Source organism: Lagopus muta, chromosome 1 (genome assembly GCF_023343835.1).
Source record: "Lagopus muta isolate bLagMut1 chromosome 1, bLagMut1 primary, whole genome shotgun sequence".
NCBI lineage: Eukaryota > Metazoa > Chordata > Aves > Galliformes > Phasianidae > Lagopus > Lagopus muta.
Window position 1 is genome coordinate 28,566,261 of NC_064433.1, and position 25,259 is coordinate 28,591,519.

Below are 25,259 nucleotides of genomic sequence, written 5' to 3' on the forward strand. Positions count from 1 at the left end.
GCGTGGGGACTGCCCATACAGCTACCTGACATCACTCAGGCACGCCGAGACTGCGGTGCTTGCTCCAACATGAGATTGAGATCGTTGCCTGAAACAACAGCCCGTCTTGCTAGAGGATACAATCCTCTCCAGCGAAGGCAGGTCGATTACATCGGGCCCCTTCCTCGCTGCGAGGGGACAAGATACGCCCTGACCTGCGTCAACACTGCAAGTGGGCTACTGCAGGCCTATCCAGTACCGAGAGCAAACCAGGCATATATCATCAAGGCATTCACTAAACTGATATCTGCCTACGGGTCACCTCAAGTCATCGAGAGCGACCAAGGGACTCATTTTACCGGTGAAACAATGCAGTGCTGGGCATAAGAAAATAACATTGAATGGCGATTCCACCTGCCGTATAATCCAATGGGGGCAGGCCCCATCAAACGTTATAATGGTATTCTTAAGGCTGCCCTGAAGACAGACTCTCAGTCCCTGCAGGGGTGGACGAAAAGACTGTATGAAATCCTGCGGGACCTGAATGAAAGACCTCGAGACGGCAGACCCAGTGCCCTGAGAATGTTGCAGACAACATGGGCCACCCTGCTTAGGATCCAAATTATGGGCACTGATCATCACGTAAGACCCCAGATTGGTAACGAAAATAATCTTCTGCTCCCTGCCCCTGAGAATTTAGATCCGGGTACCCGTAGAATAAAATGGCCCTGGAAGGTGCAGGTAGGACCCAAGTGGTGTGGCCTGCTTGCACCTTGGGGGAGATTGTTGGAGGTGGGAGGCTCAGTAGTCCCTCCAGTAAAAGGTACATGGCCTACTGATATTGTGCTCACACTCTGATTTTCATTGCTAAAGGGACCCCCATCATGTCCCTATGGCAGATCAGGACACCTCCTTTGGTGCCTGATATCGTTATGCAGCCGCAGACATCCGGCCAGAAGGTATGGTACAGGCTGCCAGGACGTGCCCCAGTACAGGCGGAAGTGTTGACCCAGGATAGATATATGGCCTGTATCTTGCCCTGGAGAGCAGAACTTCCCCTCCTGGTACCTCTGAAACATCTGTATTACTCCCCGTGAGTCTGTGAGCCTGCAGGACCACCGGAAGGAACAAAATGCCATCAAGCGTTCCAGTGTTGCTGTCAGATCACGTACAACACCTGGTGATGGTCTGCATGGGACTGGTGGAACATAGAAAGGACCTGCACCTCAGGACCTCATACCTCCAGGCACATCATTGAGCACTGGCCCATAGAAGAATATGGACATCCACTGATCATCACTCATCTTGAATTGTACCAACACACGTCGCGATAAAATTGTATAAGCGTCGCGATATAACAGATCTCTGTATTAGGGAAAGCTTACCCTTTAGTTAACCTGATCATTGGTTCATGCCATGAAGGGGTGGAGTGTATGGGAACTGCTGAGTCACGGCCTGAACCTCTGATTGATCACCTGAGGCGAGCCATGAGTCAGCCAGAGGAGCACAGCTGAAGGCAATTCACCTGTGCTGCCGGAAGGAGTGGAGCCTGGCTGCACCTCTCCTAGACCTATTGAAGAGCTGGCTACCAGTGGGAAGAGTCTCTTCTGGAGATCTGCTCTGCTGGAGTTTTGTGAGTGAGCCCAGGATAGGGGTAAGCCTTCTATTTGTTCTCTTTTGTTATCATAGTCTGTTTTGCCTAACTCTATTGATTGTTTTGTGATTATAACATCCTAATAGTCTTTGATTATGCAGATAGGCACTTGATATTGTCAATCATAATGTTTTGCTACAGATTTAACTGGAAAAACAGGATTAAAAATATGAAAAATCAAGGTAGCTGCATTGGTGTTCTATCTAGATCTTTATGTTGTAGTTGGCATAAAACTCTGATTTTTTTTTTTTTTTTTTTTAATTACCTGTTTAATCCAGTAAGTCTCGTTTTTATGGAACTTTAATATTTATCATTCCTAAATGTTTTTGTTTTTTTAACTATGTAGCTATGTTTTTTGATACTGTTTTGTATTTAATTCCCATGTTTATTTTGAATTTAAACCAACCTTTCTGCACTCAATAACACAAACAATTAAATATTCTCACAAGGTTCTCACTGTGTCAGCTGAGCACCCTCAGAAGATTTTTTTTTTTAATTGCTTTATATGTTGCTTTTAATTACATTCCTTTCCCAAGAGATTATATCCTCATACAGGCCCCATTCCTGCAAGCTATCCTGGCACAGAAGCAGAAAAGTGCTGGGAAGAATCGCCACGGGAAAAAAGGCATGGCCTTCCAGGCAAAACAGAGGGATGCCAAGAAAGCTGTAGGTCTTGTAAAGGGTTCTCTCTGATTCAAAACAAAACACCAACCAGAGTAAGTCAAGTCATTTTGGAGACCTGAGGGAGCATTAGGCTCTAGTTACCCACCTGGGTAATACTGGGAGCTGGCAGAAAGATCTTCTGGGGCAGTTGAGCAAGGTATGAAGTAGAGACAGGGTCTTCCTTTGGGAGGAGAAAGCATAGTTTGCCTTGGGCTGGGCCACGTGAATTTCTCTTTTACTGCTGCAGTGTTTGAGCTTGACTGTTCATTGAGGAGATACAAAGGCCCCTGGGATGACGGAATAGGAGCTGATCCCCAGGAAGCATTGGTGCACAGCCCACGGTTGCAAGGTCATTTTCTAAGTAGGATGAGAAGGTTGTAGGGAAAAGTCTAACATTGATCACCTAGAAAGAGTTTGCCTTATGTTAGGAAGGATGAAAACTGCTAAGAAATACACTTTTTTAATCAAGAAATGCCCATTAGAATGAGAAAAGGAATCTGCACTGAATTTCAGTAATAGAAAGAGCAAGTTGTTCAGAGATTAGGTCCCTTGTCCTAGAACACAGCAGAACCTTCCAGGTTACAGGAGTCTGGAGAGGGACCCAGCTGTAACTACAGCTGAGATAAGAAAATACTGATTGATTACCAACTAACACAAATGATAAGCATCTGTTGTCTAGCTGATGGGAGCCAAGAAACCAAACAGGGACACTTTTAAAATCCTAGATTTTGGAGTTAGGTGATGTCCCAATTTCCTGACCATCTACCTACATAAGACAAACTACTCCAGCATGTCTTTCCTGCACTAGTCTGTATTTTTCCTGCTAGAAAAGTGAAACTCCTTCAGTGGTAAAACTGTGCATCTTACCATTTTACTTCATATTTGAGTGCCTTAACTTTAGTTATGCAGTCTTGCCATATATTCACTTGTCTAAAATGAAAATGCTTTTGTTGTCTTTTATTGTGTATGTGTATGAGCAGCACTGCAAGTCCAAACATGATGAGATTAATTAAAGGTACTTATTTGTATGTCCTTGAATATACATGATTCATGTTTTCAGGGTTTTTTTTTTTGATTTTTACTTTTTTTTTTTTTTTTGTTGCCCTAGAATTCAGAACTAGATAGAAATATCTGGGGGAGATTCATTTCATTTTTAATGAATGTTGCATTTCTGACAAGACTGCATGACTCTGGGATGCAAAGCTTTATCAAAAAGAATCATGCAATAACATCACAGATACAAAATAAATGCCAGTAGATTATAAATATTATTGTTTGAAATAATATTTATATTTAAAAACTCTCAGTTATTCCTACCTTCCAGTTGGGATTTCTGCTAATTTCAGTGAAGTCTTGACAACCTGAGTAGTTATTACCGCATTCTGCACAAAAGCAGTGGTAGAGTCAGGATCAGCCTCACATCAAGGATGTACAATGAGTTGCCTGGTAATATGACCCCTAAATCCTTGATCTGGATATTTATTTCTGAAATACAGTGACCTTTTCTATAACAGTAACCTATTTTTATTTTTTTTATGGCAACGTTAATGACATTACATTATCTGTGTTCAAGTGCATACTGTTCAAATGAACTCGGCATTCCAAATTGCTCCCAAGTGTCACCTCCTTGTCTAATAGCTAGCAGTCATCATTGATTACTCTTGTAATATTTTTAAAGCAAAGACATCTCACAAGTACTAATGAGCTTGGTTGAATGTATATATAAGAAAGCACAAGGAAGGAAATTATGTAAATTTTAATTCTGTGTTTCTTAAATTCTCCTTCTGACTTTTAACAGATGAAAAATGGCTTTTACCTGGTGAGATGGTGTTGCCTTTATGGAAATAATTCTTGGTAGACCTCTTTGGAGTTATTTGGCCACTTCTCAAGTTTTTCAAGGCATGCAGCCAGTGTTGTGATCTCCACCTTGGGTTTAGCGTCTAGAAGGTAAATAGCTGTTTTCTCCTTCTGCTATGGTTTTCTCTCTGCAAAGTGATTCCCACTCACTCCACTTCAATGAAGAGTCTGATCTCTGGCTGCTTTTAATTTCTTCATGGACACAGTTCATCTGCTAGAGGAAAGATTAACAAAAGTGCAGAACTTCTATAGTATTAGAAACAGGGAAGCAAATTTTATTTCTTTTAACTGTTTGACATGGCAGACAAAATTTATAGCGCATGAATCTAGCTGTCGTCAGAGGGTCCTCTGAAATTTGGAGCAATTGCGCCTGGTTCCATATCCAAAGGAGCAGGATTGCTCATGGCCCTCATATCCTGTTCCCAGAATGGAGTCAAAGCTCTTCTACTTAAGATTGGTTGTTTCTCTAAAGGAGCAAGCACCAGTATTTTGGGAAAAAGGAAATTATCCATATGATGTTTTACAGTAAGAAAGTGAAATCTGTCTTTTCTACAAATGTTGCTCAAATATTGTCACAAGAATGCATTACTGTTTCTTATATATCAATACATCTTTAAAACAAATTTCTTGAGTGGGTATAAATGAAAAGCATAGGCAGTCATGAACAAATGTGTGTGTATATATATATGCAATAGTAGCAAAAATATACCTATGAAGATGTGTTTTATCTGGATTTCCCCATTCCTTTTGTTTTTCACCATTGCTACTAGATGCACGTGCTCTACAGAGCAATGAGAGAAGGAAACCAGCTACACCCTGGTAGTTTATGCTGAAGCAAGCTCTAAAATGATGACTAAAAAAATGCAGTAACACTGCAAGCAAGCACCAGAAGCATGACAGCTATTATGTGCCAAAAATAGGACAGTGATAACTAATTCATAGAGCAAGTAAAGTTTCCGTATCAAAACATGTATTTAGAGTATTTTAATTCTAAGAGAGCCAAAGCAGAGGAAAACAAGTCCTCCTGCATCCTCTTGTGTATAAATTATTTTTGTGATCTACTGAATACAAATGTCCTTCAGCCACATAAAAAAATAGGGATGGAAGATCTTAGGTTTATAGCCTTTGCTCTGTGCAGTAGTTCAGATTTTTAATTTTCTTCATTTGACTATGATTCCCAGACTGAAAAACTTTCCCCTTGTAAATAATTCAGGTTCTCTTCCTGTGACTGCAACATAAGCCTGCTTTTCCACCTGTCAACGCTGATGTGTAAAGCACAGTATGTAAAATAGTGCCCAAGTTAAAAGATTTAATGAAATTATTGCTATGAGAAACTTGAAATGCTGTGGATACCATTTCTTTGTGGTACATGGCCTTCCATGACTTCATTTTGAAGATACTTTTCTTCGAATACAAATCATCCTCAAGTTCATTAGAACAGTACAGAACACACAAAGAATGTAACTTTGAAAGGTCATTTAAAATCAATGGGAGTGCTATGTATTTGTTTTACATAGTTCATAGATCATCTTTATCCATATTGAATGTACTTTGCCCCAGAATATCTCGTCTCCATAGTGCACAGACAGCCAAGAACCACTAGTGTCCTTATGCCCTGCACACCCCATAAGTAACCACACAGCTTATGCAAGAGATACTCCCCAGTGCTAGTTATCTGGTATTGTTCAAAAAGGAATATGATGCAACTTGATTCAACAAGGCCAACTTACAAGGTCATTACCTGGACTGAAGCAACCTCAAGTGCACAGTAATGGTGAGGATCCCAGGAAATGGTACTCGGTAGAAAAGGTGCAGGAACTTGTATGCTGCTTTGTGGGAATGGAGGTCTGTCCAGCTGGCCCTAGAGAGTCCCATGAGGGCATCACAGGGTGTGTGCTTAAGCTCCTGTGGCTGTGCCACGAGCCCTGCTCCAGCCTTCACTCTCATATGGGGACTGAGGGGATGGAAGGTGCTGCAGAAGGAACTTGGTGGGTGCTGTAGTTGTAGATCCTGCAAAACACTTGGAATTTCTCGGTAGAAGTGGTCAAAGTGATGTGTAGGAACTCTTTCCAAGGATGTACCAGAAAGAAAGGGGAGATGACTCAATAGCTGACACCTTGCATGTGCCTTTTAACTGGGAAAAAAGTCTCAGTTAATGTTCAGGAAAGTGGTGCACAATTTGATATCTGATATGATAACGTGTGAGCAAGACAAACGTCTCCAGAGTACCATATGGTTGTGTTTTTTTTTTTAAAAAAAAGGCAGCTGAACCCCAGCTTCTAGCATCTTCTCCTTGTAGGAGGCAGCTTTACAGAGCGTAGGCCAGCAGGCGGAAGTGCTGCAGAGGTGCTGTGAAGGTCTCCAGAAGACAGCCCCCAGGGATGGTGAACAGTGGATAACTGTTCATTGCGGTGGGTTAGACTGGATAATCTTGCAGTGGGGACACAGCAGTAGCAAGCTTTGAAGGAGCAGTGGCAGTGATATTGTGAGGCTGGCTAGTAAGTGATGAAGCATCTTTGGTTTGGTGCCAGCAAAATGTTGGGAAAAGGTGAAGCCATGGAGAACAAATTTAGAGCGAGAAATACTGTGTGGACCTTGTAACTAGAAACAGAGCTGTAACTACTTTAGCTGAAATAAGTAACGTCAACACCTTGCTGGAGGGAAAGGATGCCATCCAGAAGTACCTTGACAGACTCAACAAGTGAGCCCATGTGAACAATATGCAGTTCAGCTATGCCCAAGCACAAGGTCCTGTGTCTCAGTTGAGGCAATCCCAAACAGCAATGCAGTCTGAGTGATGAGTAGATGAAGAGCAGTCCTATGGGTGAGAACTTGGCTATTGACAATGAAAAACTTGGCACTGGCCAGCATAGTGTGCTTACAGCCCAGAAGGCCAATTGTATCCTAGGCTGCATCAAAAGAAGCATGGCCAACAGGCTGAGGAAGGTGATGGTCTACTCTGCTCTTGTGGGGCCACATGTGGATTACTGCATCTAGATCTGAGGCCCCCGCACAAGAGAAATATAGAGCTGTAGGAGCAGGTCCAAAAAAGACTACAGAGATTATCAGAGGGCTGAGGGACCTCTCCTATGAAGACAGGCTGAGAAAGTTTGATCTATTTAGCCTAGAAAAGAGAAGGCTCTGGGAAGACCTTATAGCTGCCTTCCAATATTTAAAGAGGCCTGATGAAAGATGGAGAAGAACTCTTCATTGAGGAGTGTGGTGACAGTTGAAAGTGTAATGATTTATACTAAAAAATAATAATAATAATAATAATAAAAATTGAGATTTATAAGGAGGATAATCCTTATAGATATATCCTTCAGATACATAAGGAGGAAAATCTTTATGAGAAAATCTTCATGAGAGTGGTGAGACATTGAAACAGATTGTCCAGAGAAGCTGTGGATACCCCACTCCTGAAGGTATTTAAGGCCAAGCTGAATGGAGCTTTGGGAAACCTGGCCTAATGGAAGGTGTCCTGTCCCTGTCAGGTGGTGGAACTAGAGGCCTTTGAGATCCCTTCCAACTCAAACCATTCTATGATCTCATATCCTTTGAGAAAAAGATCTACTTAGCCTTACCTCCAGGCCTAGGCAGTGAGCTGTGAGTAATGTATAGGCAGGTAAGCAGCTAGCTGCCTCCTCAGTCAGCTGAAAGAGGCATTTCAGAACTATTCCAAGGCCAAGACGCCTTTGAACAGCAGTAGTTTCATCTTGTGCAAGTTAGTTGGATTTTCTGAGTTGATTTTTTTAATTATTATTTTTCTTCAACTCGTGTGGAAAAATAAAGGAATTGTTTGCTTAGACCTTTCTTTCCAGATCTGTTACTTGCCACTCATGAAATATTACTCACTCTTGAACACCCTTGATTTAGCTACCTACATTGGAAAAGAAACATGTCAGCGTTTTCGGTAAGAGTTTCTACAAAAATGGACCAGGTACATTTGTCTACATCTGCCTGCCATTTGTCCAGCAGAAAGGTTATGGGAGCTTATATCCCCATGCTTGGAAAAGTAGACCTCAGTCTTACATCTGAGTAGACGCAGGAGTTTTCTGGCATGCAGTTATTGGTAAAAACTGTGGCATACGTTATAACAGATCTCTGACAAGACCTCCAATGTTGATGTTAATTGAATGTTTTTTTCTTAGGAACATTTTCAATGTTGTTTCTCTTCGCTTGTCCAAGTTTCAATACTCCTGAGAACAGGGAGATGACAAGAATTAATGCCTGTTTGCATTAGCCCTAACTTTATTGTCACTTAATTAACCATGATTAATGTCAGGAGGCAAAGGAGAAACGTCAAGCTATTTTCAACAGCTCTGTACTGATGAGCTCAGAGAGAGGGGAAAAAAAAAAAAAAAAAGCAGTAGCATTAAAGTGTTGATTACAATAGAACCCAGCCAACAGATGCATTGTTTTGAAGGCAAGGTTTATTCTTCAGCCTCTGGCACCCTGGTAAATTGCCAGTGACTGTATCCCCTAGAAATTTCACTTAAGAAGCATGAACCAAAAAAACCCAAAAGCTGTCCCTTATAGTGAAAAACAAAAGAGGAAAATATTACTGCAAATTACTTAATGGTTGTGGACCTGTGTAAACTATGCTTTGGTAATATAATCTCAGTGATTTCTCAGGGAAACAGAACAGCCCAATTTTATATTGTCGCTATTCTTCATTAATATCATGAATTGAATATAGTCCAGATGCCAAAAAAAAAAAAAAAAAAAAGCACTATTCTTGCTAGGTCTAGCAAAGCAGGCTGGCAGGCTTGCATTTTAAGTAAGTAACTAGAAGCAGCTAAGCTCTCTAAGATCTCTTTTTCAAATCATCAGAAAGGAAAAAAAAGTGAAAGAAATGAAAACTAAATTGTGATTGATATTGTATCTTTGCTGAGTTCTTCACTGGGAAATGTAGAACTTGAGTTGGTAGTGTGAATACTTGCTGGCTGTTTGTGCTGGGTAACAAGCTAATGCAAAGAAGGAGGGTAAGAAAGTGATTTGAAAATAGGCAGAAAACTGGTAACTTTTTCCAGTGGATTTGTCTGTATAATCTTTCTAAAGGTTCCAGGGGAAGCATATACACGTGTTTGCCTTTTGCTAGAAGATAATGCTTTGGGTTGTTTTTTTCTTATTGTGCCTGTGATCTGGGAGCTCCATGAGGGATACATTACTCCCTTCTCTTAATATACAAGCAGGAGGAAAAAAAAAAAAGATGAAGTAAGTTTGCAAGAAGCAAGCTCTTGAATGGAAGCAGGGTAAGGCAGTGTCTGGGTGGGATTCCTCCCACCTGCCCTCCTTCCTACAAGGCTTTGCCTTTGTGTGTGCTCCTCCCTTCTGAGGCAGGGAGGAGAGCTTAGCTCATAGCTCTCACTAGCAAAGAAGAATGGAAAATATGACATGAAATGGAGGAATAGCTGATGAAAAAGAGGAGGGAAAGTGAGCTGGGGAGTAGGAGGAATTGGCATATTTAAGATTGGAACAAGGACAGACAGAGACTGGTATAGAGAAAGGGCAAGATGATTACAGGGAGAAGTAAATGAAGTCATTAAAACTAGAAATGAGGACAAGAGAAAGAGGACAGATGCCATTTACCTGGACTTGAACAAGGCCTTTGACATGGTCCCCCACCTCATCCTTATCTCCAAATTGGAGGGATGTGGATTTGATGGGCACACCCCTCGATGGATAAGAAACTGAAAGGCTGCAGACAGAAGGTGGTCATCACCTGGCTCTATGTCCAGGTGGAGGCTGGTAATGAGCGGTGTCCCCCAGGGGTCTGTCTTGGGACCAGTGCTCTTTAACATCTTTATCAGTGACATCGATGACGGAATCGAGTGCACCCTCAGCAAGTTTGCTGACAACACCATGTTGAGTGGTGCGGTTGACAAGGTAGAAGGAAGGGATGCCATGCAGAGGTACCTTGAGAGGCTAGAAAGTGGGCCCAGGTGAACCTGATGAGGCTCAACACAGCAAAGTAAAGAGTTTTGCACTTGGGCCGGAGGAATCCCAGGCATCCGTACAGACTGGAAGGAGCGGTCCTTGAGAGCAGCCTTGTGGAGAAGGACTTGGGGGTCTTGATAGATGAAAAACTTAACATGAGCCAGCAGTGTGCTCTTGCAGCTTGAAAAGCAAATGGTATCCTTGGCTCCATCAAAAGAGGGGTGGCAGCAGGGACAGGGAGGTGATTGTCTCCCTCTGCTCTTGTGAGGCCCCATCTGGAATACTGTGTCCAAGTATGGAGCCCCCAGTACAAAAGAGACAGGGAGCCCCCTGGAGAGGGTCCAGAGGAGGGCCACAAAGATCATCTGGGGACTGGAGCACCTCCCCTATGAACACAGGCTGAGGGAGCTGGCCTTGTTCAGCCTGGAGAAAAGAAGGCTGTGGGGTGACTTCATTGCAGCATTTCAGTACCTAAAGGGAGCCTTTAGAGGGGAGAGGAATCAACTCTTTGAAAGGGTTGATAACTGCAGGACAAGGGGAAATGGTTTGAAGTTGAGGGAGGGAAGATTTGGGTTGGATGTCAGGGGGGAATTCTTTACAGGAAGAGTGGTGAGGTGCTGGGACAGGCTGCCCAGAGAGGCTGTGGATGCCCTGTCCCTGGAGGTGTTCAAGGCCAGGTTGGATGGGGCCCTGGGCAGCCTGGTCTAGTATTGAATGGGGAGGTTGGTGGCCCTGCCTGTGGCAGGGGGGTTGGAGCTTCATGATCCTTGAGGTCCCTTCCAGCCATGGCCATTCTGTGAAAGGGGAAACTGTGCTTCTGTTCTATGTTTTTTCACTTAGAAAATATATTCTCCTGGTATTTTTTTTCCTTTTTGAGCTTGCCTTTTGAGGGCACTCTAGGTGGCCTTGCAGTGAACTGACTGTTTAGCAACAATGTATGTTAATGGGCAAACATTTTTACACACACACAGTACAGATGAATTTTAATTATAGCACTGAGTGGATAGTCAAGGCAGAAAAAAAAACCCACAAAAACTAATCAGGAAGACAGATCTAGTCTGGCCAGTGAAACCAGCAGTTTGTACTCTTGTTATCATTTGGCCAAATGATTTTACACACAGAGGGATAATGTTCTGCTGAGGACCTACACTGAGAACAATATTCCTGCCATGAATAAGACTTTCAAGGAATTTTCTTGTTTACTCATGGAATGAGAACTCTAGCTTTTGGAAAGATTTCCTTCACCCATTCTTTTCAATTGGAATTTTATGTGAAGAAATAAAACCTTTTATGCTAAGGCTGAAGTCATAGGAAACGGCTAAGGGAAGAAAACTGTCATGGGTGACCACTAACTGATGTCACTCTTCTGGAGCATTCAGCAGAGCAATCATTTTAAGAAGCAACAATTTGCAAGCATTGTATTTTCACTGGACAACAGCCTTGCCATTTGTAATATCTAGCTACAGTCTTTGGTTGTGAGGTCTAGTGTCCTTGGTGGGTTTGGTGGAGTCCATTAGGCTAGTTGCATAGGCCTTAAGAGCATTTTAGTCTCAGCCACATAATTATAATGTGCCTTGTCATTTGGCCAGCCTGCGAAGAATAGTTAGTGTGAGTCATGAGAATTAGAACTTGATATTTCATAGTATCACTGGTGGTTTTTCAAATTTCTTTCTCTCTCTCTTTCTTCCTCACTCTTCGAGTACACTGTCAATTGTTTTCTCTTCTTCTGCAGTGAAGGAGATAAAGCAGTCTGTCATCCCCAACTCAGTCTCCATTCTGGATGTGGAAACCATTGCACAACACAGTATAGGATTGAAAAGTTGTCATCAAAGTGTGTGATGTTTCTGTGTGCAGTGGTTTAATACTGAAGGATGGCATTTCACTGCTTACTTAGTATTTAACTACTTCTAAAGCTATATCCTGATTAAAAAGATATCTGATTTAATAACAGCAATTGTATTATAGAAATCTAAACTCCGATTTTAAGCAAATATTTTGCAGTAAAAATGTCCTTTCTTCAATAAGCAAAATAAAATGTTTGCAGCTGAGATTCTGAAATAGCAAAATGAGACATTTAAAGATTAGTTATATCTCATAAGTAAAATTATTTCCATTGGTCATTTTACTCTGCAGAGCAAAACTTTTTGCTCTAAGATGTTCGCAGCTGCAGACTCATTTTTCTTCCCAAAATAAAGCAAATACTGTTCTCAAGAAACCCCAATTGAGTGGGCAGTCAGACCACTGACCAACACAGGAAACAGGCTGGATTTCATTCAGGTCTTACAAATATAGCGGAAGACAAAGTCTAATGCTAGTTCATTGTTGCAATGTGTTTGCATATAAACATGTCCAAAAAGTGACATTCTAAGCAGGAGAAAATCTCTTCAGATTTTCTATTTGAGTTTTCAAACATGCTTGTGTATCTGAATGATACTGAAGAAGATGCAGTCTTTCCTCTGGGATCTGTAACTATTTCTTTCAGCCTAGTGGCAAGGCAGAGCATGTCAAGAGAGCTTCCAAAGTGATTATGAAGGATAGGAACAACAGTTGTGAATAGGCATACAGCTGACTGCTGGTTGAAAACATAGGTGCCTAAATATGGAAGATGAGACTGTCAGTTGTTGGGCAAAGCAATCCTTTGATTCGGTGTACTTAATTTGTTTCTCTGTGGCAATTAAATTTTGAATGGGAACAGTGTGCCTGGACGAGACACCAAAGCAGCATAGAGTTGTTTGTAACACCATAATATAAATGGGATTGGTATCTGCCAACGTGTAAAGTAACATTCTTGCAGAACTCTTTTCTTCCCTTCCCTCTCCCCCTGCTCTCTCCTCTCCCCAATCTCCTGCAGAATCTAAGGAAATGCCCTGTAACAAATGCAGCTATTCACAGCAGGCCAGAAAAGGGAGGCCACTACGATACAATGTGAGATGTGCTTCTACATCATCCTACTTGGGTCTCTGCTGTCTCTGCAGGGCAGCAAAGAACTCCAAGAAAGTAAGAGAATGCCTCTGGAGTGGGGTAAACTAAATACAACTCAGGATAAACTGTCCCTCCTAGAGAATCAAGATTGGCCAGAAGGTGTCTAATATGTAGATAAGGCTTACCATGCATCTTATATCTTGACACTTACTGCTGCTATTAGCACAATCTGGTCAGCATTTGAAGCCAGCAGCACCCTCTTCTACATAGGCATTATATGCCATTATGCTTTATCCCTTTCTAATCTTTACTGGAGAAATGATAAGAGACACATTCAAGTTTTTCCTCACAACGTGTATCTACATGGCCCAGTTCCTTAAACGGTGCCCTGGACCTGTCTCCAGGCTGTCCTAGGATCTGGTCAGGATCTCTCCTCTGTCAGGACTGAAAACAAGACCAGAGAAATCACACCCGTATTGGAAGAAAAGAAAGATTCACTCTATCTGCTGATGATTAAACCAGAATTGTTGATTAAATCAGCACTGATGATTAAATCACGTGGTTAATTGCATAAAATCTAATTCAGACAATCCTGGTAAGAGCAAAAAATCTAAGGTACTTGAAGAGCTCTAATACCTATGGGTATTTTAAGAGGTTCAAAATTTCAGTTTTGCACTTGCATTAACCTACCTCAAGCATTAGCTTGCTTCTTTCTGTTGAGCAGATGTCTCGGCAGGAGGCTTTCACTGCTTAATTAACAAGGGAACCTCTTTCACTTGAGATCTGGTCCTACATTAATGGCAACAGCAGCTCCTACCCCTGTTCATGAGGAGACTTGAAAAGACAGTGTTTGTACATGGGATGTCATAGGCCATCCATGTCCTGGAAGCATACTAGGGAGATGGTCAGGTGTACCAGGAGGAGGGAGAAGTTACAAACCGTTGAGGGCTTGTGATTATTGAAACGCATCTTAAATACAAAGAGTTCGTCAAATGTCAAAAATAAGAGATATACCATTTTCTGCAGGACTTATCTTAGATGTGTAACCAAGATCTTGAAGATTCTCTTTTCATTTCTGAATTCCTCCTTTTCTACCTCAAGCTTCCTTAAATGAAATTCAGTGAACTGGATTTAATGTGAATGAATGCAATTGCTATACTTCTTCCTTTGACTGTGTAAATACTATTTACTTCTGCTTCATGGTCCATTCTATACTGCCCCCCAAAAGTTCTTTGTTTCTGATTCAGACCATGCCTTTATGAATTCTGCCTGCCATACAAAAATGTGGCTTTTTACTGGGCCTTATCCAAAGGCCACTGAAATCAATGGATTCACGATGGTTTGGAGCCAATTATCAGTGCTGCGACTGACAGCCATGTTCTCTTCATGTAGTATGTTCTACTTTTTTAGTTCTATTTTCTTTCTTTAAAAAAAAAACTCCATTGCAGTGCAATGAAATGTGTATGATATTCAAATTTTTCTTTTTCTTTTTTATGCGTAACAATTTTTAATAGCATTCCTTATCTTGCAGGGATGGCATGTAAATCCAGTGAGTCTAATGATAAATTGTGGAGGATAAATGGAACATTAGTACTCTGTATCAATGAGTAATGTTGTGCTGCTTAAATAAATATTACTGTAAAATGTATCCTTGATTTACAGAGTCTGGACTAAAAATAGATGACTAGCATTGTTCTGACAGTGTAGGAAAAAAATGGCCAAACCATTCTCATGTGTAACATGTGGGAAACTGACAGAATTGCATTTAGGGCAAATATTTGTTTGGTTCATCGTCACTATTCTTCATTTTTTGAAGTAGAATTATAAAAGCAATTACGTTAACTTCATTGAATTGGTAAAGTGACATCTCCTATGCAAGATTGTTTTTCTTTTTTTTATGCCTTGCATTTAGAACATAATCTGCTGAATTTTAGATAATTACTGAAGCTCCTTAATCATTTTGCAATCTTCAGCATCTTCCCATCTAGTTCTACAAATTTAAAATAATAATAATAATAATAAAAAGTCTGTACATCCCTCTGCTGTATTTGAAGAGCCCTTCAGACTTCTCCAGGTCACTCACATTCCACAATGTCTTCAAAGGTTTTGGGCAATCGTGGGACTAAGAAATAGAAGCTCTAAATGTCACCGTACCAGAAACCCTGAGATAGCAGTACTGCTGCATGGTGCCACCAACTGCTGTGTGCCAAATCAGTGCCAGGAGCATTAAGCATCAGAGCGCATCCCGAAGTCTGATTGTGCTTAGGGGCCTGATCTCTCCCCACGCCAAACGTGGGTTTGCCTTTTGATTCTTGGGCTCCCACTAAACTCTTCCCCTTTTAAGCAAACAGAAATACCACTAGTTCAAAGCTTTGGCATTTGAAAAGCATTTCATCCTTTTTTCTGTAGAAGAGAAGACTATAAACCCCCAGTTTAATCTGCTTACTAGCCTTTAATTACACTAACTGCCAATAGATTTTATTACTAGTCCAAAGAAAATACTGGCTGTTGCTTATTATTTTAACTGTGATTGATGAAGCATATTTGTGTAACATTAGGTCATATTTGTCGGAGTCTAACTTTTTAGTTGGCAACTACACCATTAATTAGCAATATTGCTGATAACCTCTATTTTGTATAACCAGCAAGCTGTTTTTCCATACAAGCTGGCAGTGGAAAATAAGAAAAGGATATTTCCATGGTGCCACAAGTCTGGAGTCAGAATATTCACAGAAATACAGACTACAACATCCTCTGTGATTGCTATCTGTAAAACAGGCTTTATTTCTTGGCAGGTATTATTTTCTTAGATGCTCTTATAATAGCTTCCTTCCTTGTCAGTCTTATAGTATACTCCTTTTAATGTTACCTCTCTTTTGGATGCTCTCTGTGTCCATAGTGAGCCCAGTAGCATATTCCTGAGGTTGCACATTTCTTAGCCTGATTTCAGCTTCTTATAACTCTTCCAAACTTTCTCTATTTGCAATGAAATTCCATCTAATTACTGTTTTTCTAAATAATGCTTTAGCTAAATCTGCACTGCTGGATTTGAGCATGAATGATAAATGATATGTTTTTATCTTCCTCCAAAATCACAGCATCTGTTTCTTTAAATATAAGTATCTTCTATCTTTCAGAGCTGGGATATGAAATTTTGCAGAAGGAAATGTTTTCTATTGGAAGCATCTCTTCTACTGTCACTATGAAAATTCACCTTCAGCCATATGAGATTCGTTTGAAATATCACGGTTCAAAATCTCAGTAGAATCTGGTTTGTGTTCACCAGTTAAAGTCTCCAGAGATGAGGCGACTTCTTGCACAAGCTCTCTGAGCACACCCCAGGGCACTGCAGCTCTTAGTGTACTTACGCTACACAGCTTAATGTTAGTCATTCTGCATTGCATTTTCAAATCTGGAACATGGGAAAAATACAAAGTCCGTGCCTCAGAGGAGCTGTGTGAAACTAAGTCACGAATGTCAGTGAAGCACGTACGTGCTGCAGTGATAGGTGTTGTAGTATTGCTCCTGAGAATATGAATAATCCCACCTTTACACCACAGCTTCATCTGTGGAGAGAAAAGCAGCTTGGGTAATATATTGAACAATGAAGTGAAAATAAAATAGTGTGCTGTTACTATTTAACTGAGTACAGTCAGTTCTTTGCACTGAGAAAAGAACTGTGGGAAGCAAAAGAGGACATAAGGATGTGATGAAAGATAGCATCCTAGGGCACATGCTCCGCCTTATTGCCTAGAAATTGTGTGGGTGTTAGGTCATGCATTTTCTAGCTCCTGAGCTCTTAATAATGGTCTTTAACCTAATCTCTGTTATGTATCTTGTGACTGACAGGTGGGGATGGATGTCTTTCTAGTTTAGTGCTGACCTGGGACCTGGGGACAGTGGGCTTCTTTCCAGATTCTACCACGTACCTACTGTAGAAACTAAATCTGTAAAATGAGCATAATAAAAAGAAAAAAAACAACCACCGCAATTTATTTTCCTGCTATCTATCACATCTGTTTGATGTTTCTCTTTTCAGAATGTTTAGGGAAGTTTTTGTCTCTTGTTCAGTATTTGTCAGTCTCTCTTGAGGCCTCTAGTTACCACTTTAGAGAAAGAATGACTTGATCAGTGGCATTTGGGGCTTGCTGGAAGTAAACAAATTCTAGTGAATACAGTGGCATTTGTGGTGGCTGTGGGAGTTTCTCTAAACAAATTCCTGGGAAATGCACCCCTTCTGGTACAGTATGATTCTGTGATTCTTAGCATGGTTATAAAAATGCGAAGGCTAAAAGCCAGTCTTTCCATCCTAAGATGTGTTTAAGAATTTTGAAATAGATGAGGCATGCAGTCATCAGTGGCTTGATAGACTCTCCCAAGAAACAAAATGTGATCAGGACATATGCAACAAGCTACCGTGTTTGGCCGCAAACCCATGGGGCCCGGCCTTCCTTGCAGTGAGAGGCATTGAGGTACCAGGCAGGATATGGAAGGATATGCGAGTGGCAACAGGAGCCTTGGTTTAGGCAGCTGAACTGGGCTTTGTGCTTCTGAAACTGGATCAAAAGCATTAATATGGATTATTTTCAGCATTTTCATTGTAATTCTTACCAATGCGGTGCTCTAATTGCATTTTATCTACAAATGCAACAAAATGACTATAAATCCTGGAAAGAAAGGTGATATTAAATGCTTCTTTTTATTTATTAGATTTCTTACATAGTATTATAATATAAGCTAATAGAGAAAAGGGGTTTATTAAACTCAAATTTGAGGTTGTAGATCTAATTAAAGTTTCTTGCAGATACACACAAGAAAAATTCTTTGTAAACAAAAGCCTCTCCAAAATCCCTGCTTCAGCAACTATAGCTGTGGGAATTAGAGCAGAAGAGCAACAGAACAAGAACAGGGTCAATAAGGTAAAAACTGTCATGCAGCAATCCATATTGGTCTATGTGACTTTGAGCAAAATTTCCAGTAACTTCGCCTTGTGTTTGGAAATCAAACTTTTAATAGACACGTCAGAAAGGTGTTCTTGGGACTTGCACCAGAGTGGTTACTTTGTGGAAACTTTTTCTACCTGAAAGCAATGATGTTAAATAACTGAACAAAGACAGAGATGTTTTGATTAGGTACACAGCTTTCCTCTGACAGATTTCAGAACCTGTAGTCTAACAGATGACAGACACCGTAAAGAACACAACTGCTTTTCTGCTAGGTTGCCTAAGGAACTCGGCAACCTTCTTTTCAGCCATGTGACATTTTCATTATTTGTTTTGTCTTGTGCTTTTTGCTTAGCTCCTTTTACAAGCTGTTCTTTATTCTTCCTCAGGTGCACAGGTTGTTTTCTTAAGAAGCAGAGCCAGCAGCCCACTGCCAGCTTTCCTGGTCAGGCAAAGGGAGTGGGCGGTGGTAGGGCTGGCCCAGTTCCTGGCTGCAGTCCTTCAGTCCCATTGCAAGCTCTGGACTCTGCACGTTGATGCACAGCTTCTATAGGCATCTCAGTGAGCTCTGAGAGTGTGCCTGTATGTTTAGTACTGTGAGGAAAGCCCACGGATGGCTGATTCATTGCTTTTCTCTGCTTTTGGCTAAATGATCTTTGAACTTTGAGACAAAACTTAATTTAGGTCAGTGCAGAGGAGTGCTTGTCTCCATCTGTCACTGTTTTGATTCTTTTTCAGCAACTAAGAAATATGTTTAAGATGCAGTTCATGCCCAGAAGGCCTTTGATTGATTCCTATAAATAGTAGATTTAACTAATGTGACCCCTGTGTAAAAGGAATAGACCTTTTCAAACTGCTGAGTAGGAGAAAGCACAGAAGTGTGCCTACAGCAAGGAAAACTAGTATACACAAAGTCTCCCTGTGATGTAGAATGCAAGCAAAGGGAGAAATTCAGCATGAGGTTCCAGTAGGGATGCAGATTCTTTCCAAGTAAATAATGCCATTATTTTAATTGCAAAAGCATTGTTTTATTATAATATTATTGTATATATATATATACAATATATATATATATATTTGAACCAGGACACCCTTTTAAGGAGATACAGAATACAGAAAAAAGAATGATCCATAGGAAGAGAGAAATAGATAAACTGCCTGTCGTGGGTAGCTGTCACATGCCCCATAAAAATGTTCCCTTGCATGGCAGGCACAGCAGTTCTGTAAGCTACAGAACAAAGAAATATTGTGCCGTATCTTATCCTCCATTTTTAGTGTACAGTTCAGCACCAATGACAGGCATTCTCTTCCTTTGAATAGATGACCCAATAAAAATACGTGTCCTTTGTTAGACTTTATATTGTGGAAGTGGTGGTGGAGTGTAATTCATTGATGAGAAGAAAAAATTCCTCTGTTGCTGCATTTGGGAAGAAGCAGCAGCAGGACTGCCCTGGGTGCTTGGGGTCCTGCTGAGTTCAGCACGAGTGGGCTCATGCCTCCATGTGTGAGATGCCTATGTGAGCCCTACTGAGGGTTTCTCCAGAAACTCCTCCTCCTGCACCCGCTTTCTGCTTTATCTAAGTGGCTTTCGGGGACCAAAAGGGACAAAAATGAGAAGGTTTGCCAGCACAAACAGCAACGTGTCTTTCATTTTTCTGGGCACAGCCCCTGGGGAGCAGCAGGGAGGAGTGCCATGCCAAGAGTGCCCCAAGATGGATTGTTTTGGGGGAGAAAATGTGCCTCTGTGGCTCTCTGTTGTGAAGGGTGCATGCAATTCCCTTCTCTTGGTCCTGGTGACAGGCCAGGCCTGTGTGCTTCCTGCCACACAGCTGCCTTTCCATTGCCTGGCCTGAAGCTGTATTCCCCTTGGAGTGTTCTGCCTCCCTAAGGGCTTTGGGCTCCCCTGAGAGCAGGGAGGACATAAAGGGCCCTTTTTCCATCCACCTCCACCCAAAGAGCAAGAGCACATTGTGCTGATGTTTCTCAATACCTCACTGAAATTCTGCCTTAAATTTTCTAGCAAATAAGAAGCCCAGGCTTGCTCCTGACAAAATCAAAGGCAAATCCCTACAGATGATGAAAGGAAAAACTGCAACCCCCAAACAGTTGTCCATTTCAGTTTCCCAGATGAAACTAAAGGTGCAAACTACGTTTGACAGTTCTTCAACTAAAACTAATATTCACTTCAAGCTTATGTCTGAATTATTTAAAATGCGATAACATTCTTTTGCTCTATTGTATTCAGACATTCAGGATCTCTGCAAAATATTTATGTTGGATAGTCCCTATATCCAATTCCTCTTTTTATCAATAGAACAATATTTATGAAGGTTGGACTGCCAACTTTGCCAGACAGACGCCCTTTGCATTCAAAAGAAAACATGATTCATCGGAGGATCAGGATTTCAGCTGCAAATTAAACAATTCTTTGGTAGGCCGAGAGACACTAGTCAATAAAGGAAAACTCTTGATAGCTGGAAAGGAATGCGCTGAAGGTTGCCAATGTTCAGTTCTGATCACTAATACCTTACCTGATGGAAGAGAGTTTTTTCTTTGCTTTATCTACTTAAACCCCAGGAGCAATATTTAAAAGAAATAGAAGGAGAGCTATAATCAATTGTGCTGCAGAAAGTTGTCAGCTCTTTTTCAGACCATGAACATCTTCCAAAGTATTTGTGCAGCACACAGGACAGAAGAGCTCTGATCCAAATGTAGAGTTCTCAGGATAATACGTACAGTTACTATTAAGCATATAAAGAGCAATAGTAATGACAATGAGAAGAGCAATGACGAACCTGTGGATTGTTACCTTTCTGGGCATCATGCATGAAAAATAGACTTATTATAGCTGCTGCAGTGCTCAACACAATGAAAAATAAGTTCTATGCTGGGAGAAAGAAACATAAGATCTAGTGATCCTCATTTTTCAGACTGTTACTCCTGGTATGTGCTGTGGATATCCCACCAATTATTTATTGTCTCTGAGTAGTACTATTGAAAATACGTAATGTATTTTTCATCACGTACCCTTTTAATGGTAATTAAATATCACAACCCTGCCTTGCAACTAATTGCAATGGCTTTGTTATTTTTGGTTTTGCCTGACTATGATTTCAAACTAATGATCATTAGTAACGATAATACTCCTGTACCCTTTTATCATGCCTTACATCTGTGGGACTCCACGTTAAGAATTACTGTGTGCATTACACCAGTGCTTGCACTGAGTCACAGAGGTTAATTAACTTATTAAAGTTCTGAAGGCATGGCAGTGGCAGAATCTGAGTAACGACCATCTGTCCTAAGTGCTTCTCTCCCTGGACTTGGCACTCTGACATCTCTTGTTAAAGGGTTACCCAGACCTTGCAAAATGCCATTAATCACTAAAAGCTGGACTTCTTCAGGAGAGGATTATTTGTGTGGGAATGGAGGGAGGGAGTCACTTTGTTGCTAAAAAGAAGTTGAATGTAGGACTAATGGAAAGAAAAGCTCCTGCTTGTCTGAATCACACTGCTTGAAGGCAGAGGGTGTTGCAGACGGCTGGTAGCGTTTGGTAAGGAAATCTCAGAATGTTGCATTTACAAAACCAGCCTGGAGAGTTGTGAACTGAAATTCCAAGTTCCCAAACGGTACAAAATCAAGTCTGATGACACCTTGCTAATCTCACTGATGTCTTCTGAAAAGAACGTGGGAATTGAGCAGCTCTTAATATGTGGTCTGCCAAAAGACCAAGTTAATCTAACTTCTGCTTCTGAGGAGACTGACGCTGTTGGATCTTGTCATCGGCAGCAGTGAATGGCTGCTTTTTTGAATACACAGCCAAATTGCAGAGATCAAAAAAACTTGGGATTTTAAAAGTCGAATTGCTGCAGAAAAAAATATTTTCTGTGTCTCTCATTTCCTTCCACTCTGCTGTTTTATTTTATCACGAGAGCCTTTGACAGGAGCTGCTAATGATGCTTCAGATTCTCATGGGATGGAGACTGGCATCAGTGAATTTAAATTGGCATTTTATGCTGATGGTATATTAATATGTATGATCTAGCAAGGACTTTAGCTTTTATTACTAGTTTGAATCATTACTAATTTTTGGAAATTTTCTGGCTCTATGATGAACTGTAATGAATTTGAAGCCATGCCCCTGCATAGACCAGATAACGCACTTAACATATATATTTTCCTATTTAAGCTGATAAGCTAAATTATCCCAAACTTCAGTTTATGTATTCTCTGTTTCTATTTAAAAAGAAAACCCCGATAGCATAATATCAGATTAATAAAAAACATTTTGCTGTTCCTTAATCATACATAACTTTAAAACATAACCAAGTGCCAAATCCAGCTTAACTAATTTAAGTGGGGAATCTCTTAGAAGTTAATAGCAGACTCTTCTACTAAATTATACTCTATTGATCTGGTTCTTCTGGGCACAAGCAGAACCTGATGCATTGAGAGCATGGTTAGAAGGCAGGCAATACCATAAAGCACACCTAAGTAAGCTGAATGGAACAGTACCAACAGGTATGAAGAAAGACACGTTCATCCTTTCTAAAAGCACTGACAGTTCTGAGGGCTTTTATCTGCTGTTGATGTCACTGAAGCATCTGGCTGCTCAGCATTTCTAAAACTCAGTCTTCTTTCTTAAAAAAAATAGTGATGAGGCAATCCAGCAGGCAGGAGCTATATTAGCATTTTGACAAAACACTGTGTAACAAGACTATCAGGCTGTACATGTCAATCCTCAGTGCAGGACTACATAGTCATTACAAAGTTGGGTTAGTACAGCAGAATTAATGTTCATGAATCCGTGATGATAGGCAGCTTTGGAACATGTAGATTTGGCTTGTCCAAATATGTTTTAATGTTGTCATTTCTGATCATTCGCGTCTGAGTCTCTCACAAAAAAACACGCAGAAATCACCGGACAAATTCAAAATACAGTAAAAATTTGTCAGCATTGGAAAGTTAATTCTCTCTTCTCCCATTCCGGCCTCACTGGGAAGGGAACTATTAAACTGTGAAGTAGCAAATGGCTAATTCAGCACTTTTGACATTTCCAGAAACAGGAGAAATGGACATCTGCAAATGGTCTACCAGGAGACGTTCAGCTGGACTGCATTTACTCAAGTGCTGGGACAAATAGCCAGAGGATCTATGTGCCTCTGTACAGGTTTATCAGTGGTATCAAACCTACCTCTCATCTTTGTCTCCAGAACAAAGGAGATGTGACATTAGTGAAACTCTTTCACTTACAAGCGAAAACATCACAAACTGGAGGGCACTCAGTCTGCTCTTAGAGGGGCTGGTGAATGAGAGAAGGTGATAAAAAGAATAATATCCTCAATACATTTTTAGAATACCTGGTCAAGGTAGTCCTTCATGCTAGACAAGTATCATGAATCTTAGTTACATATAAAATAAAATAGCAGCCTTCTGGATGGTTTAAGTTTACTTCTAGAGTTAAGAATTGCATTTATTTTAATTTAGGCCCATTATTTTGTGATTTGTTAAAGTGTAGCTTTAGGAAAACAGGACTTGGAGGAAAAATAAGGCAAACCAAATCACAGGCTGGAAAAATTACAAAATTCAACAGCGTGTTCTCACCACTCATAATTTGGCTATACTTTATGCTTATATTTTAAAAGATTTAGTACTGCAAATCATTATTCCATCTTATTTGTACTGTCAAATGCAAAAACAAGAAATTAATGATATAAGTCTCTAATGGAGGAAGTGAAATATTTCTAGGTATCAGTTTGCTAGAGCACTAGTATATTTCCTTATACTTATTATTTGTGTTAATGTAAGCTGTGTTTCAGAGGGAGTGGCCTTGTGGTCAATTAAATATTTGGAGTGAGAATTTCAGATTTCATACATGAGGAACACTGATACATTGTTTCTTGGCTAATTTTTCTTAACCTGTTTTGTACATAGAGACAAAAGGTGTGAAAATAACACTCTAAGCTACATTTTCAAAATATACATAAATGATAGCAAGTGTGACAAAGAGACAGATGATGTGAAAAAAGCAGAAGCAAATTCCTATATTCTCTTTTTGAGCCCCATCCATAGGAACACTGCCGTATTAATGTTCGTTTCCCTTTTGTTTCTATTGTTTCCATACTTCCAATCTGCTTTTTGTACTACATCTAATAGGAGTCTCATAATGCTAAAACAGTGCATGGATTCCTATCTTCCCATAATCTGATTGTAATTATATTTAGCTAACATTTTAAAATTCTGTCTTTCACTTTTGTCTTGTTTTCCTTGACTGATTTTTGTCTTGTTCTCTTTGACTTACTAATAGCTTTTTCCAGTCTAAGTCCAGTTAAAATGCGTAAGAATTCTGTGCACACATTTCTCAGGCTGCTCACCTGGCTTAAACTAAAGGCAGCCACATTCTGGTGGCAACAGTAATTACATTTAATTTCAAAGACTTCAATTCACAGATTTACATAAGACTTCTGAAATTCCTATAAAAAAAAAAAACAACGTATTTTCTCTTCATTTTGTGGTATTTCTCTCTGAGTTTTTCATATATGCTTTTGAACATGGTTTACTTTCTTTACTAGTACATGGGCAAGCTAATACTATGGAATGTATAGGTAAAGACAGTTTTCTAAACACCACACAGTGTAACACTGGCAAAGGACACGCTAAAGCCAGAGGGTTGGTGATACCCTAAAGGATTTCTACTCATCTGAAAAGCTATCAAGGCCTTCATTGAGAGCTGTGGAGGTTAGAAACTGAGGTTCTGTTTCTTTCTCAGTTTATGATGTACCTGCTTTCACTGACATTGGGCAAGGTGACTGTTTCTCCATTCTGCTCAGTGCTGGCAGCTGGTGTGGTTTTATGATGTGAAAAATTATCCACTTGAATCTTTTTTCATGAGCTCATGGATGCTAGGAAGCTTTTGATATCTGCATACCCCTAGGGAGCAGCTCAGTGCTGAGAGGAGGTGTCTGCAGCAGGTGAGTGGATTGTGGGTTGGCTCTGCAACGACAAATTTAGAAACTGGGACATCTAGCAGAGAAAACTGTTGGGTCAGGAAAGGGCTGTCAGGTAAAAATACCCAAGGTAGGACTCCTGTGTTCCTTTACATATATCTGTACTTGTAACTCCTTCTGTTTAGGGTTCACCAGGGTTACTGCTGTGGTATGAAGGACAGCATGTGCAGTGTGGGGCAGGGGCAGGGGGCAGATGCAGTCTGCAATGAGCCTTTTAGCAGACAGCTGAGCGACAATCCAGCTGGGTGTGGGAATGCACTACAGTCCTGGCAAATGTGAGGCTATCACAAATGT

General features: G+C 40.6%; 1 long non-coding RNA gene across 1 annotated transcript; it reads left to right on the forward strand.

The window, feature by feature from the left end:
- Positions 1–1,573: 1,573 nt before the first annotated feature.
- LOC125684460 (uncharacterized) lies at positions 1,574–23,470 on the forward strand. Its single transcript, XR_007373296.1, has 3 exons — positions 1,574–1,633; positions 4,095–4,243; positions 23,019–23,470. It is a non-coding gene; the product is annotated as an uncharacterized LOC125684460 (long non-coding RNA).
- Positions 23,471–25,259: the final 1,789 nt, after the last annotated feature.